Source organism: Rhineura floridana, chromosome 4 (genome assembly GCF_030035675.1).
Source record: "Rhineura floridana isolate rRhiFlo1 chromosome 4, rRhiFlo1.hap2, whole genome shotgun sequence".
NCBI classification, from domain to species: Eukaryota; Metazoa; Chordata; class Lepidosauria; order Squamata; family Rhineuridae; genus Rhineura; species Rhineura floridana.
Genome location: NC_084483.1, coordinates 158273504 through 158290510, shown reverse-complemented (window position 1 = coordinate 158290510; position 17007 = coordinate 158273504).

The window sequence follows — 17007 nt, the reverse complement described above, 5'->3', positions numbered from 1 at the left end:
ATCATGTTAGCTTTTTTAACCATATTCTTAGCTTTTTTAACCATATTCTCGATAGCTTCATATGTATTCGATATCAGTCTATACTGCTCAGCACAATTATGTAAATCTTGCTCCTCAGGCCCCTGTGTGGGAATCCAAAACTTTAGGGATCCTTGTGATGACTGTAGAGGGTTGTCACACCTTCTCTGTTTAGGTTCTGGATCAGGAACAGCCTGGATCTCTGTGTCTCCACACTTTTTATCTGTATTGCCACATACAGATTCTAAAATACAAAAGAATGGTGTCATGTGCAGCTATGGTTATGTTTACACACACACACACACACACACACTTCTTACCCGGTCCTGTGCCTTGTGCCCTTGTAACTTCAGCTGTTGGGGATGGTTTGTTGCTGATGTACACTGTGAGGAATAACAGACATATTAGCTCTTTTGTTGGTTTCCTTATTGAACTTAAAATGACCACTACAACTTGAAATATCTTATTTACCTATATCATCTGAGATCTGTGGTCCCTCTATGTGGTGCGTTTTCTTTGTTTTTTTAAGGGACGGTCCTGCCACCTCAAATTCCTGAACCCTGTTACCTATAGCCAGAAAACATATACGCGTTACATGCATGAGAATTTTACTGAAATTAGAAATTGTTTCTTTTCATAGTCCCTTTATCGTACCATTAATGTCACCATTATTTGAGATCCTGGAAGGTGTGGTGCTTATCTTTCTCTTCAGTTTAGAAACATGTCGAAAGTTTGGACCTGGAGATTCTGAAGATAAGGAATACATGTTGAGGCCTGCCCCTTGGAACCAGTATAGAGCATAACAAGGGTTTAGCAGCACATTCAGAAAAGATGGAGAGTCATACATTCATCATGGTTCAAAGCTCCTTGAATTTTGTGGGAGAGCAGTACCTAAGATACAGCAATTCAAACCGGTCCTAGTTTTTGAAAATATTGCCCGCCCAATTCAAGATGAGCTTGAAGAAAAAATAGCCCCGTATTTGAACTCTCTTGATATTAAATCTATAGAGGCAGCATGCAATACTTATGGTCGAGTGGTAGAATCAGTATTTGCTGATGGAAAATCAAATTGGGGCATCTTTTAACAACCCTGTTGTTTGGTGGTATTATTGCTAAAAAATTACAGTTGTGTGGAGTTCCTCTGACACAAAGCAATGAGGATCAGCTTACACATTACATCACAGCATACATCACGAGTACAAAATCAGAATGGATCTTGGAAAATGGAGGATGGGTGAGTATGACAAAAAATATATTGTTCTTAGGTTTGAGAAATTAGCTGCCTTCGCCCATAACAATAAAAACTCTCTATCTTTATTGCAGGAATACGGTTTTGTTAAGCAATTTGAGAGACCCTTCCATAATGTGAAGATCAGAATCATGGACTTATTCAAGACTTATTACTCGACGCTTTGGTTAATATACCCGGTTTAAATTTCTAGCTGAGAGATAAATGTACAAGCCCCATAACATTCAAAAGCTCTCCTATAATTTATGCAGCTCTCTTTAGATCATATGCCTTTTGAGGATTTCTTTATATAAACATGCATTAATTACCTTCAAACAGATTAGATAAATTTTGCTGCATTGTCTTCGATGCTTTCCCACCCTGAAGAACAGAATCTGTGGAAAAATGGGGAAAAATTCTTCACACAGGACCAGAAATAAACTACATGCTGCAAACTTGAAGGGAAAAAAAGAGCTTACTTGCAGACATTCTCTTTGACGATGGGGTCTTTTTCTATACTAAATTTAAAAAAGAAAGGTATTTTTAAACCATGTTATCGCAACAGAGCACTAACAGCCACACGGTCTCAAACTTTTTAAATCGTGCTAGGAAAATGTACATACTTGCAAATAATTGTTGAGGACTTTTCTATACTATGTTTAAACTATGCATCACATTAATGAAATAAACAATTACCTTCTAGAAGATTAGAGAGTGCTTGCTGAGAGAAACAGCCTCTGCGGGGGGAAAAAAGAATTTTAAAAAGGGCTAGAAACAGCCACATGGGCTCAAACTTTTTAAATCGTGCTAGGAAAATGTACATACTTGCAAATAATTGCTGAGGACTTTTCTATACTATGTTTAAACTATGCATCACATTAATGAAATAAACAATTACCTTCTAGAAGATTAGAGAGTGCTGAGAGAAACAGCCTCTGCGGGGGGGAAAAGAATTTTAAAAAGGGCTAGAAACAGCCACATGGGCTCAAACTTTTTAAATTGTGCTAGGAAAACAGTAGAGGGTACTCACCAATGCCAGGTAAAAGAGAAAGATCCTGAGCTGTGTAGGCTCTTTTATATCACCACACCTATTGTATGTAGACCAATGCTCTGTGATTGGTTTACACTACACCCTGGAGAACTGCTATTTTTTTTTACCTATAGAGAGCATCCAGTATTGGCCACGTCCAATACCAGGTGATCTCATCTAGAATCATATGACCATACCATGTGGTCACGGCCATTTTTTCTCCTGGTCCATGTGGTCACAGCCATTTTTTCTCCTGATCCATATGGTCACAGCCATTTTTTCCCTGGACCTTACACTGTGTGGTTGGCTAGTTTCTAGGGTGCCTTGCAAATAACTGCATCCTGAAAAACACTGCTAAACAGGGTATCTTTGATCTGTGAATGGTTCCTAGTATTACAGGTATGTTGCAAAGTGGCACTTTTTGTTTTTAGGGGGGTGTTGTAACTGAAGCTCTCTGGTAACCCTTAATTTAACACAATTCATTCAGATTATACAGTATAAAAACCCTACATTTTACAGACAAGCTGCATGTGGGGGCAGCTTCTTTAGCTCTCAGGTAACCCTATATTTTAGTTTTCAAAGATTTACCTATAGGGATATAAAACAGCTCCTGTACATTTATTCTGTTTAAACTGTAATCTCCCCTGATTGAATTAAGGCCTAGGAGAAGCTAACCATATAGGATTAAATCCTAGGAAGTTGCTCATGGTCAGCATCCAATATATTTTATTTACTTTTGGTAATAATGCAGGAATGGTGAGAATGATTAGCCCTCCATAAGCCCAGTCCTAGTTTAATCATTCAGGTGTTCCATTGGAGGAGGTATGTATTTACATCTTTATTTTTAAAAAAGAAAGAAAAAAAGACACTATGTTTCCAAATAGAGCGTTTTATTCAGAAGATTCATTGAGAGCTGTAAGAAAAGTTTTGTAACTTCTGTTCTTAATAACATTTAAAATGTGGCTTAGATATAACTGGTCAATGTCTCTCAGTATCTTTTCAACAACTTTGACAGACTTCTGGGAACAGCCTACTTTGGTAACAAGTTTTAATACTTCATCAACAGTTTCTTGTGTTAGAACAAGACAATTCAGACTGTAAGCTGTTAAGATAACAACATGAAGCACACTTTTAAAACACATCTTTCCACATATAATTCTCAACATTCTAGAAAGGACAGGCTTTGTCCAGTTCAGACATTCATGTGATTTCTGACCTGGGGCTTGAATTAGGCAACCCTCACAAGATTCATACATATTTTGCATTAAACAGTGCTTCAAAATGGCATACACAGCTGCTCTGACAATGCATTTCATTGCTGCCTTCCGTTTTCTTGGTAAAATATTGTCTGTTTCATGGGTTTGAATGCCTAGAATGCTTCTAACGATGATATGCCTGGGATGATTTCTTGTCAGGTCTGCAGAGTCCTAAAAAGAAAAAAAGTTAGAAAAAAAATCAAACACAGAACTCTGTTTTTATAATACACATGCAAATAATCACTCTACAAACCTGCATGTGAATGTTTCCTGTTGATACCATCTTCCACAGGGCTGTTGGACATGGCTGGGTACTAGCTGCAGCAGAATTTTCAGTTACTGAAGATCCCTAGAAAAGTAAGGACATGTTTTCACATTTTTGCCCCACCTATATTTTGCAGTTCTCCATGCATGTAGTTTACACTTAAATCTTACCGGCATTACAGCGTTATCTGTTGCAATGGCCTCCAACATGTTGTTCCACATTTGGCTGTTCTCTTCCTCTTTTAGCAGTTTAGTTTGTGAAAAACGCTCATCTTCATTAGAACTTGTGCTAATAAAGTGCTTTCGAGGGTTAGGTCTCTCTGTGGGTGGCGGTATAGTTAATTCCGTAGGACTCATAGGGGTGCTGGCTGGTTCCATGTTCAATCCTCAGAGCATGTCTGGGTGTGCAAAATGCACTTCTGTACCAGGTCTCTCTGTCCCCTCTCCTGATTGGTTAGGGATTCAAAACCTCCCCCTATTGGGTGACGTAGCTGTAGAGGGGTTACTTATCCCTATTGGGCTGTTCTGGAGAGGAGGGGGTGGAAATGGACCCCTTTGGGATCCATTTCCAACACCCTAATTTCACCTTTGGGTTTTAAACCTCTTCAGATTGGTCCCCTGGAGACCACATGCTCATAGAGGGGTCACATGCCCCTATAGCAACCAATCCAGGACCCCATTTTGAGTAAAAATACACCCATTGGTCCAGCAAGGGCCATGTGCTCCTGGGGGGTCACATGGCTACTGTTTCCAGGGTGGGGCATGAGGGCTGGATCTTCTGGGGGACAGGATATCCGGTGAGGTCATCAGGGGAACCGGAAATGGTGGGGTGGGCCTTCTGGGGTGGGCCTTCCGGGGTGGGACTTCTGCTGATGTCATCCATCAAACTCAAAAGGGGCGGGGCTTAGCTGTTTGACATGAGGTGGTCTTGTATTACTACTATTGCATCACATTAAGGAGCAGGGAGAAATGGCAAGCGGCCTCTGCAATTCACAGGTATGGCAAACACTGTTGGAATCCCTAATAGGAATGTCTTTAATTTGATAGTTTATATTCCATTAGCATGCCTCATCCATCAGGCTTGAAGTGCACAAATGGTGCCACAAGATACACCACTTTGCATTTTTGAAAGATTGATCTGTGAGATGCATTTATATATATTGTAGTAGCCAAAACAAAGACTTCTCCTCAACACATTCTACTCACCAGGACAAGAAAATGCTAGGAGACAGTTCATTAAGGAAAACAATTCAAAAGAATATTCACTAAAAAGCAGAGAAATTAACTAATAGGCAAAAAAACCTTGCGGGTTATGAATGTACCTGTAGCCAACAGATATTTGTATCAAACTTTAAAAAGCAGGGAAATTGGGCAGCTATAGTGAATGCATCAGGGGAGTAGGAGACCTGACCTTCTGTCTGCGATATTGTACTGCCCTACAAATTTGTAAAAATGCGAACACAATTTGGGTTAGTCTTTCATAGTCCAATCCACTTCCTGTGTACCCTGGAAGAATTTGGTATCATGTGCCTTCTCCTGAAACTGACCTGGGGGAGGGGGAGAGAGGGGAGTAGGGTGGTGGGAGGGGGGAAGAGAGTGGGTGGGAGGGCACTGGGCAGAGGGAAAGCCCCTTTCGTTTCCAAAAGGAAAGCATTGTGAACAGTATCATTGTTTTTCAATGTTCCCCCACTTTTTTATTCTACAGCAGGCACATGTAGCCTCCCACTCAAATTTAAACCAAAGCTGTCACTGGCCACATCCACACCAGACCATTATTTCACATTATTTATTTATTTTATTTAAAAATATTTCTATCCTGCCCTTCTGCCCCACAATGGGGCACTGAGGGCAGCTTACAATAAAGTCACACACACACAAAATAAAATTATACAGAATAAAAACACAAGACAATACAGTAAGTGAAAATACATAAAATACAGTTATTTAAAAAACATAATAATAAGCATAAAATATAATAAGCATAGATATACAAACAAACCGAGAAACTTACATGTATATATATATATGAGTACAAATATGGGGAGATAATAGTAAAAACCACAAGATAAAAAATAAAATAAAAAATAAAAAATGTAGAAACAGTGTCAGACTCATCTGTCAGACCCTCTCAAAGGCTCTTTGGAACAGGATAGTTTTTACAAGTTTCCGGAAAACCATCAGGGATGGAGCAGAACGGGCTTCTTGAAGCAGTGAATTCCAAAGCCTGGGAGCCACAACGCTCTCTCATGAGTGCTGACATTTTTAATTCCAGGCATGCGGAGGAGACCAGAGGTAGATGATCTTAAATCCAGGGCAAGAGCATATGGACACAAGCGGTCCCTCAGATACACTGGTCCAAGGCTGTTTAGGGCTTTAAAGATCAAAACCAACACTTTGAATTGGGCCCGGAAACAAATTAGGAGCCAGTACAGCACAGGGGTAATATGCTCCCTGCGCCGTGCTCCAGTTAACATTCTGGCTGCTGCATTTTGAACCAACTGTAGTTTCTGAACCATTTTCAAAGGCAGCCCTACATAGAGTGCATTACAGTAGTCAAGCCTTGATGTCACCAATGCATGTGTCACTGTAGCCAAGTCAACTGCTTCCAGGAATGGACACAGCTGGTAGACCATTTTGAGATGGCCAAAAGCACTCCTAGCCACCGCAGGCACCTGAGATTCAAGCAGCAGGGTAGGATCCAAGAGAACTCCCAAACTGCAAACCTGCTCCTTCAAGGGGAGTGCAACCCCATCCAGAACAGCTTGCAATCCTACCCCTGGCACAGTTTTCCCCTTGACCAGCAACACTTCCATCTTACCTGGATTAAGTTTCAGCTTGTTCACCCCATCCAGGCTTTCACAGCCTCCAGGCACCAGTTTAGGATGAGCACTCCCTCCCTGCAGTCAGAAGGAAAAAAGAGATAGAGTTGAGTGTCATCAGCTTATTGATGACATTGTACCCCAAATCTCCAGATGACCTCTCCCAGTGGTTTCATATAGATGTTGAAAAGCATGGGTGACAGAATGGAACTCTGCGGGACCTCATAGGCCAAAGGCCAGGAGGACGAGCAGTAGTCTCCCATCACTACTTTCTGGGTCCTGTTCATCAGGTGGATCAGAACCACCACAAAACAGTGCCTCCCAAACCTATCCCAGCTAGATGGCCCAGAAGGATACCATGGTCGATGGTATCAAAGGCCGCTGAGAGGTCCAGCAGCGTCAACAGGGATGTACTCCTCCTGTCTGATGCCCGGCATAGGTCATCAAGCAGGGTGACCAAGGCAGTCTCTGTCCCATGACTGGGCCTGAAGCCTGATTGAAAAGGGGCTAGATCAGCCTTTCCCAACCAGTGTGCCTCCAGATGCTGTTGGACCACAACTCCCATCAGCCTCAGCCAGCATTGCCAATGGCCAGGAAAGATGGGAACTGTGGTCCAACAACATCTGGAGGTACACTGGTTGGGAAAGGCTGGTCTAGATAATCTGATTCATCCAGGAAGTTGAGCAGCCACCACCCTCTCAATCACCTTGCCAAGAAAAGGGAGATTAGAGACTGGGCAGAAGTTATTAAGATCTGCAGGATCTAACGAAGGCTTTTTTTAAACAAAGGTCTTATCACTGCCACCTTCAGCAATGTTAGGATAGAACCTTCCCTTAGGGAAGTGTTAATCAAATGTGCCAGCCAGCCAGCCAGTCCAAATCTAGCAGATTTAATTTGCCAGGATGGGTAAGGGTCAAGAGAGCAGGTAGTGGCCCTCATTTCTCCTAGAGTCCTGTCCACATCCTCAGGCTTTACAAGCTGAAAGCCATCCATAGAAAACTGACCAGAAGAGGCCTTGGGGACATCTGACACAACTGTAATTAATGAGGAGTCCAAGTCAGTCCAAATGTGAGTAATTTCATCTGCAAAGTGCCTCGCAAACATGTCACAGTGAGTGACTGAGGGATCAGAGTCTAATATGGGGCCAGAGCCCAAAAGACCCTGAACCACCCGGCAAAGCATCACCAATGGCACTGAGCAGATGCAATGGAGGCAGAGAAGAAAGCTTTCTTTGCTGCCATCACCGCCACATGATAGGCTCGAAAATGAGCTCTAGCCAGTGTTTTGTTGAAAATAGATGTAGTTTTTCCAGCCATCGTGCCTGACGTTTCATCAGGCCCAAGGTTTGAGTAAACCAAGGTGAATTACAGGCCTTCCCTGGTGGGAGAGGGCGCTTTGGGGTGATAGCGTCCACCACCCGAGACATCTCCATATTCCAGAGATTGACCAGGGCTTTGGCAGTATTGCCAGCCATGTTGGGTACATCCCCCAGAGCATTCAGGAAACCATCAGGATCCATAAGTCTCCGGGGGCTGACCATCTTAATTGGCTCTTCACCCCTGCAGACGATACCAGGGGCACAAAGTCTAAACCTGATCAGGTGGTGATCTGTCCATGACAACGGAGTCACTAAGAACTCCTCCACCCTCAGATCACCAACTTTCTGTCCCGAACAAAACACAAGATCAAGCATGTGTCCTGCCACATGCGCTGGTCCAGATGATATTAGAGACAGCCCCATAGTTGTCATGGCAGCAATGAAGTCCTGAGCTGTACCTATGAGTCTGACTTTGGCATATATGTTGAAATCACCCAGAACAATCAGCCTGGGGAATCTCAAGACCAACACCAAGACCAGCTCCACTAGCTCAGGGAGGGAAGCTGTTGGGCAGCATGGTGGATGGTACACCAACAGAGTCCCCACTCTGTCTCCTGGACCTAATGCCAAGCACACACACTGAAAACCAGAGGTGTTAGGGACAGGGTACCTAACAGGGGAGATGGATTACCAGAAGACAATTGCAACCACCACCTCCCTGCCCCTTGGATCTAGGCTGCTGGAATACCACAAAACCTGGTGGTCAGAGCTGGGAAAGTCCCACACTGCTCTGGTCATTTAGCCAGGTTTTGGTAATACAAGCAAGGTCAGTGCACTCATCCAGGACAATGTCGTGAACTAATGTGGTTTTATTAGTTACTGACCTTGCATTCATCAGCAGGACAATAAGATCCAGGGAGTTCCCAGCATGACCACCAGTGTTCCGTAGAGTGGAAGATAGAATGGAAGGGACACAAGCCCAAAGATGACTTAACTCCCTTCCCCTGTAATGGCCAATCTGCCTCCCACCGCTATTGCGTCCCCTGCCCAATATTACCTCAATGCCATGTTGACGTGTGTGCGTTGTTGCATGAAACAGCATACATTACGTTGGAGTTAAGTTGAGCAAGAAACTTCTTCAGAGCATTAGAGCATGTTAAGAGTCTTTTATTAAGACTTTATGGCTTAAGAGTAAATACATGTAGAGTTTCTTCAGTCACCCCCCCCTCTCTCTCCAGAGGTAAACACAGAAGAGAACCTCTCAGTTCAGAGGCATAATTCAGAAGACCAGCCTCACAGCTCAGAGGCATAATTCAGAAGAGCAACTTACAGACTCTGTTAGAACTTTCGCAGTCTATCAGATGGTTACCATAGCAACAGCCTTGGCAGCCCGTTCCCAGACTGGGCTAAGACATAACTCCCCCTAGTTACAGTTTTGCAGACTTGATGGAAAACAGACTCAGTGACAGTGCGGTTCAATGGTCAACAATCCCCCCATTTTCCCATCATGTCTGTAACTCATTACAACAATAACAACAATACATTTCTCCAATACATCTTGCAATACATTTCAGTACAGTTCAGAATTACATCTCAGTACATTACAGTACATTTCAGGACATCTCTGTACATTTAGCTAGAACTTTATTCAATCAAACTTTGGCTGTACAAATGTCAAATACAAAGTGTCAGCATCCATTTCCACCAGTTTATGCATTCCAGGACCGGATACTAACCCCACTGTGAATTTTTCAGGTGGTTTCCCTATATTTGATCTTGTAGAACATCTTAAAGGTACCAGAGCATCTGCTCTCTCGGCCCCCCCATCTGTGCTTGTGCTTGGCACAGCCTGCGCAGGAGCTTCCATTTCCTCAGCCTTACGTTTCTTCGATCTGCGTTTTGCACAAATGAGCTCATTCAAAGCATCTCTGAGAGGTATTTGTGTGCCTTCCACTTTAATGTCAAGATCTGGCTTAAATGATTGTGTGTCATCTGACCCTGTAAGAACAACTGTTTCCCTTTGATCCCAAGGTTTTTCTGAGACTTTAATGCTTCTGCTCAGAAGTAACTGCTGTGTTTCTGGACACCAAACTCTGAAATATGCATTCTGAAATCCCAAAACAAAACCTTGCTGTGCTCTGGGCGCAAGCTTGCCCCTCCTTTTTCCCTGTGGAATGTGGATCCAGCACCTTGCCCCGAATTTTTGAATGTGTTGTATTTTCAGTTTTCTGCCAGTGATTTTCTCATAAGGAGACATTCCAAGTGCACTGTGTAATACCCTATTGTGAATATAATTCGCATAAAGAATTGCTTCTGCCCAGAAGGAATCCCCTAAACTGCAATCCATCAGCATGGCTCTCATTGCTTCCTCAAGCACCCTGTTTTTGTTCTCTGCAACCCCGGTGGAAGGTTGAAGTGCTATTTTCTTACTTGCCAGCACTTCATGCAATGCTTTACCCATGAATTCTTCTCCCTGGCCTGAGTGTATAGCCCCCACTGTGATGCCATGTTGAGTTTCAATTCTCTTAATGAACAGTTTCAGCTTCTGCTCAGCTTCACTTTTCTGCTTAAGCAAATAAACATGAGTGTATTTCGTAAAATCATCTACCAGTACCATAAAGAATTTCGCACCTCCTCGTGAAGCATTTATTGGCCCTGATAAATCAACATGAACTAGCTGGTAGGGAGCTGTTGTGGTTCTTTCAGCCTCCCGGTTAATTGGTGCAATAGTCATTTTAGCTTTATGACAAGAATCACAATCCATTAACTGTCCACAATCCCTTAAACACATGTCTTCACTATGCATTGGGGTTTTCTTAATCGTGTCAAGGTTTGCATGCCCCAGCCTTTGATGCCATTCATGGACGCAGCCCTGATGTACCTGTGTCTCAGCGTTTAACACAGCACACCCTGCTTGACTGCTCTTTATTACAAACTGTGAATCATTAAGGCTTCCCTGCAAACACACTTGATCTCCCCTCATTATATAACATTGGTCTTTGTGGAACAATATAGAAAAATCACAACTCACCAGTTTTCTGACTGACAATATGTTATGAGCCAATTCCGGAACAAACAAACATTCTGACATTATCCCAAGTTTATTAAATCTCACCAGTCCTCGGGCTTCCACCCTCTTACGCGATCCATCAGCTAGTAAAACAAAGTCCTGCTCATCTGTAGACGTGTAAAACAAACTCCTGTCTTTAATTAATATATGGCTTGCCCCGCTGTCGACAATCCAGTTAACAGGTCCTAAATCTTGAGACTTCTGTTTACAAACAAAGTTCACACTTCCCTGCTTCAAGCCTCCGTCCCTGGAGTTTCGCTTGATTGCACAGTCTTTCTGGAGATGCCCACGAGCCCCACAGGCAAAACAAGACTTCAGCCGCTGCTGCTCCCGCTTGTTTTCCTGTCTGCTGCTGCTTTCTTCTTTCAGCTTGGCTCTTTGCTTTCCTCAGCACTTTTCGCCTCTTGTCTCCGCTGCCATTCCTGGGTCAGCTTTTCCTCAATAAACGCAACGTTCAGACCTCCGTCAGGCATGGCTTCGAAAGCCATGACCATATTATTCCAAGTCCCATTGAGCGAAGCCAGGATCAGATAGGTCTTCTGAAGTTCAGAGTGTTCGATGCCTCGGTCCGTCAGCTCAGCAAACAGGCGTCTGAATTCCGTGAGATGCTCACTGATTTCGCACTCACCCGTGAAGCGCATCTGGTAAAGCTTCCGTGCCAAACACAATCTAGATCCCGCAGTCTGTTGCACATGAAGAGCCTCCAACACGTCCCACATCCGTTTAGTGTTTGTAACATCTCTCACGTGTAGCAGTTGAGAGTCAGATAGAGCCAGAAGTATAAAAGCCTGCGCCTTCTGATCTCTACGCGTCCAGGCCGCAGTCAGTACTGCCGGAGTGGGTCCATCTATTGTGTCCCATAAATCTTCTTTTATCAGCAAAGCCCGCATCCTCGGCTTCCAGCTGCCATAATTCTTTTCATTAAGCCGTTCCATCAGCAAGCCTCCCCCAGACAGGTTTACAGCCATGTTGCTCACCTCCGTCTGGTACAATCAATCAAGCTGCCCTCTCTGGAACTCCGTCTGCCGTTCAGACCAGCAACTTACTCCCGTGTAATGCGCTGTGGATCTGGGCCCATAACCCCTGTTGACGTGTGTGCGTTGTTGCGTGAAACAGCATACATTACATTGGAGTTAAGTTGAGCAAGAAACTTCTTCAGAGCATTAGAGCATGTTAAGAGTCTTTTATGAAGACATTATGGCTTAAGGCTTAAGAGTAAATACATGTAGAGTTTCTTCAGTCACCCCCCCCTCTCTCTCCAGAGGTAAACACAGAAGAGAACCTCTCAGTTCAGAGGCATAATTCAGAAGACCAGCCTCACAGCTCAGAGGCATAATTCAGAAGAGCAACTTACAGTCTCTGTTAGAACTTTCGCAGTCTATCAGATGGTTACCATAGCAACGGCCTTGGCAGCCCGTTCCCAGACTGGGCTAAGACATAACTCCCCCTAGTTACAGTTTTGCAGACTTGATGGAAAACAGACTCAGTGACAGTGCGGTTCAATGGTCAACATGCTAGGCTCTCGACTACTCCCTCCCCAATACAAGTTAAAAGGAGTCTGACACTGAAAAATTAAGTCAGTACAGGCGGTGTGATTATTAATAAAATCCCAATAATGGGCGTCTGGAGTATTATTTGACCACTCAGCGATATTCCATGAGAAAGGAGTTAGATGACAATTAGACTGGATACGTTTTTGTCATCCTGAATTAGTTGATGTCTTTCCTTGAATAAGTTCCGAGGGATAGACAACTCCTTCATACAAGGGGATGACTGCATTACATTTTCAAATTTCTTATGAGATGAACCTTGTTGGATCAAATTAACTGAAGAAGAGCCCACATGACCTATTTGCTTATCATTATTTAATATACATTTCCTAGAATCATCTACCTCGTCCTCTAAATAAGTGATTGCCTCCATCATTGGACTTAATCTACAGACATTAGAGGTAACTGCTCTTGGGATAAGTGTTGGGAGATCTGCAGAAACATATATCTTTTCCGATGATCCAATTTCTTCTTCTTCTAGATATTTCATATTGAGCCAGTATGAGAGCCAGTGTGGTGTAGTGGTTAAGGTGTTGGACTACAACCTGGGAGACCAGGGTTCGAATCCCCACATAGCCATGAAGCTCACTGGGTGACCTTGGGCCAGTCACTGCCTCTCAGCCTCATGAAAACCCTATTCATAGGGTCGCCATAAGTCGGAATCAACTTGAAGGCAGTACATTGAGGCAGTGATTGTGTTTAGATGATGGGAAATTATCAGCAAGTGTGTTATGAAGTAGGTCATTCTTAGGGAATTTTAGCACCATATTTGTTATTAATGGGTGAATTTCTGCACTAACCTGGTAAGTTGGAAGGCAATTCTGCACCACAGAGAAGAGGTGCCTGTGATGTTCCTGCTTATAGTGTAAATATGGTAAGCGCTGTTTATATAGAAGACATATGGTAAGTGGAGTGAAAGAGGAGGGGGGAGTACATGAGCAGTAGAATGCTGGATGATTGGCTGAGCGTTTGAATGGCTGGGAGTATAAATGGAAGAATGACAGTTGAATCTGTGTGGATGTTGGGAGTGTGGAGAAAGAGGTGTTTGAGGGTGGAGGTCAGGAGCAGAGCTTGGAAAAGTTACTTTTTTGAACTACAACTCCCATCAGCCCAATCCAGTGGCCATGCTGGCTGGGGCTGATGGGAGTTGTAGTTTAAAAAAGTAACTTTTCCAAGCTCTGGTCAGGAGTGTGGAGAAAGAGGAAGTTGGAGTTCTGATTAATAATAAGTCAAGTACAAAACAGGGATAGATGAAACCATACGCTTGTGAAACATTCTAAAACTAATCTTGTTATTTCTGATATTTAATAAATACTTATTTGGTTTACCAAAGGCCTGATCCTTGGCTGGGGAATATACATACCAGAAGGGAGGGCAAGGTAATTACCAAGGCTGAACAGAAACAGTATCTAATGGTGGCTGCTGTGAAGGGAGGAATAATAACAATTCAAGTATCCAGAGCAACCCAGAGTTGTATGCATTATCTATAAAGATACAAGGGGGTTGGGAACAGCATAAGCACGCAGTCACAAAAGTAACCAGCTAGAGAGAGACTCAGGCAAAGTCTCTGGGAGTATTGGTTATAGGACGTGACTGGTGGTGCTGCCTAGCAGGGGGATCTAGTGAGATCTGTGCTAGAACAGAGTGAGAAACCATATAAAGGACGATCCGGACTGGTGGTATCCCTGGTGGTGCCTAGTGAAAGGCAGTAGCCACAAGCAGGTGGGAACCTGACAGGGACAACCAGGGAAGGACGTCACAGTGCCCTGAAATCTGATCTCTCTTTGGACTGTTTCTCCAATGAGAGCGAGCTAAAGGCTCTAGATTCACTCAACTCCCCATATCAGTTGCAGATCCATATCCTTCTGGTCAGATGTATGCCAGTTGATCTATATCTTCAACGCTCTTTGACTTACTGTTGAGGTTAATAGAATCAGAAATCAATAGGTTAACATTCTCAGCCTTAGAATTTGTAGATCCTTTTTGCTTGACCTGGATGTTTAGTAAAAGGGTCTTGAGGCACTCAAGTCTATTTATAATTTCATCTTGTGCTTGTAAAGGTAAGATGCAAAAGGAGTCTGATAGTATTTTTTCTTCAGTGTAAAAAGCTCTTTATTCACAATAAAGGATTGCCTTGTATTTGTAGTGAGAAACTTGGAATACTCTCGCATTCATGTATATCTTGGATTTTATGATAAGAGTTGGATTCCAGAGCAGTATCAAATTCAGTTAGATTTTTTGAATGCTTAGTCACCTCTTCCAAAGAGCATTTTAAGACCTGTTGGCTGCAGGATGCTAGAGCCAAAGGAGGAGTTGTATTCTCAAAGAATCTAAAAATTAAGATGTCATTCTTTAACAAGGCATCCCTATGATCAAAAACTGCCCTGGCTGAAGCCCACGAAGCAAAAGAGACAACAATGTGTGTGTTAATTCCATTGTAATATAAGTAATCCACATGATTGGCGTCAGATATTGTAATCAGACCCGGGAGGGTTCCCTCCAAATTTTTAAATGACTGTGTTTTGCATTCAACTTGTGTCAGTATGCCTCTGGGTTTAGGGTAGTTCACTAAAACCAGCTTTTGACAAATTAATACTAGTTTCCATTTGATATCCTTAGTGACTGCAATTTTCTTCTGATTTGCTTTCCCACACAACAGCATATCTGACCACGGATCTTGTAAAGCAGGGCCTAGATCCTGAGCAAGTATAGGTAAGGTGGGTTGAAGGGCAAGATCAGATGTAGTTTCAGGATGGGATCTGATATTATCATAACTATTTACATTATTCTTAGGCTTTATCCTGGTTTCCTGTTCAGCTATCTGCTTGGGACTTCTTTCTAAAAGTTTAAAAAGTTTCTCAAAGTCAATTTTCTTGTACCCTGTGGCCTTTGAATTTTTAAAGTTCTTGGTCTTCAATTTATTATTAGTCCCCTTGTTCTTGCTCCCACTCTTTCATACCCTGCTTTTAGGTTTAGGAGGTTTATTTCTTAAAGCATTAGCATTATTTGGCTTAGTTTGAGAGTTCTCACTACCTAGACCTGAGACATCTTTTTAGGTAATTCAACCAAAATAGTTAATAGATGATTACGTTCCACTTGACAGCATATGGAAGCATCCTTCAACTGATCAACTATTCCCAGTTAAATCATCATGTTGCACAGAGGTCTCTTTCTTTTCTGCTTTAACATCACTGCTAACCAACTCCGAGAGTTGTTTCAGTATCAGCTTGTTTATCTGGATATCTGTGTCAAGTGGTGGCGTTAATCCTGCAGGTGTTTGATTCTTGGCAAGCGCTATCTCTGTTGCAAGATTTAAAGAAGTGTATTCTCCATCAAGGGCTTGAATATTTCCCTTGAGGTCCAAAGACCAGTCAAGGGGAAAGTCCAAAATATGTAAAGACTCATCATCAACATCCTTATTTGCCACTACGGGAGTAAAAAAGTGAGTAATTATAGTTTGATTCTTCAGCCCCCTTAGGGGGGGTATCCTCCACAGAGGGAACAGTCCCTGTTGTGTGCTCTCTCCTGTCTCTATTCTCCTTCAAGGGAATACTCTAAAAGGATGATGTAGTCCCCAGAGCTCTCTTTGTGTTTCTAGTTAGCATCATTTCTTTAGACAGAAGATTAGTGGCCAAATTAAGGATAATCTTTCTGTTCAGAACACAGTTTAAACAAATGCGAGTGCACCCAGCCTTTGCATGCTAGGAATATCATCTGTATTTGCAGTTATTGCTCAAATTGCGTGCTATATCAGGTTTACTTATCGCTCGTCAGTGCACCAGCTGTGGTCTGTATTTCAAAGCTTTTTTCCAAGGTTTTCAGGGTTTTCTTTCCTCTTTTTCTTACTCCAAAAAATAAATGAAGTTAATCTAACATCTAGCACCAACTGGAAAATATAATAAGAGTAGTGCAGTGATGCAGTCAGAAAAAAGGTCAGAGCTTCAAAAAAATGTTGCTGCTACCACGTCACCATCTAGTAATCAAGTTCCCTTTAGACAGTAATGGCTTCTCCCAAAGAATCCTGGGAAGTGTAGTTAGTGAAGGGTGCTGAGAGTTGCTAGGAGATGCCCTGTTCCCCTCACAGAGCTTCAATCAGAGTAGCTGACTGTTAAACCACTCTGGCCACTGGAGCTGTCAGGGGAATAGGAGTCTCCTCTCAGCATCCTTCACAAACTACACTTCCCAGGATTCTTTGGGGGAAGCCATGATTGTCTCACATGAATAAAGGTTTGGTGTGGGTGTGCCCCCCTCATTAGCCAAGCCAAGCAGTTGTGAGTCTGGCTTTTAGAACACTGATAGTTGGTTCTTACTGAGCATGCCCAACGTTATAATTGAGTTTCATGTAAAATTTCTTAAATTAATTAAAAATCAGCCAGGCATTTTTTTATTTTTAAACTGCAGAAGATGAAGGTCAGACTATGGGGCAAGGTCAGTAATAGGATTACAGGTACTCT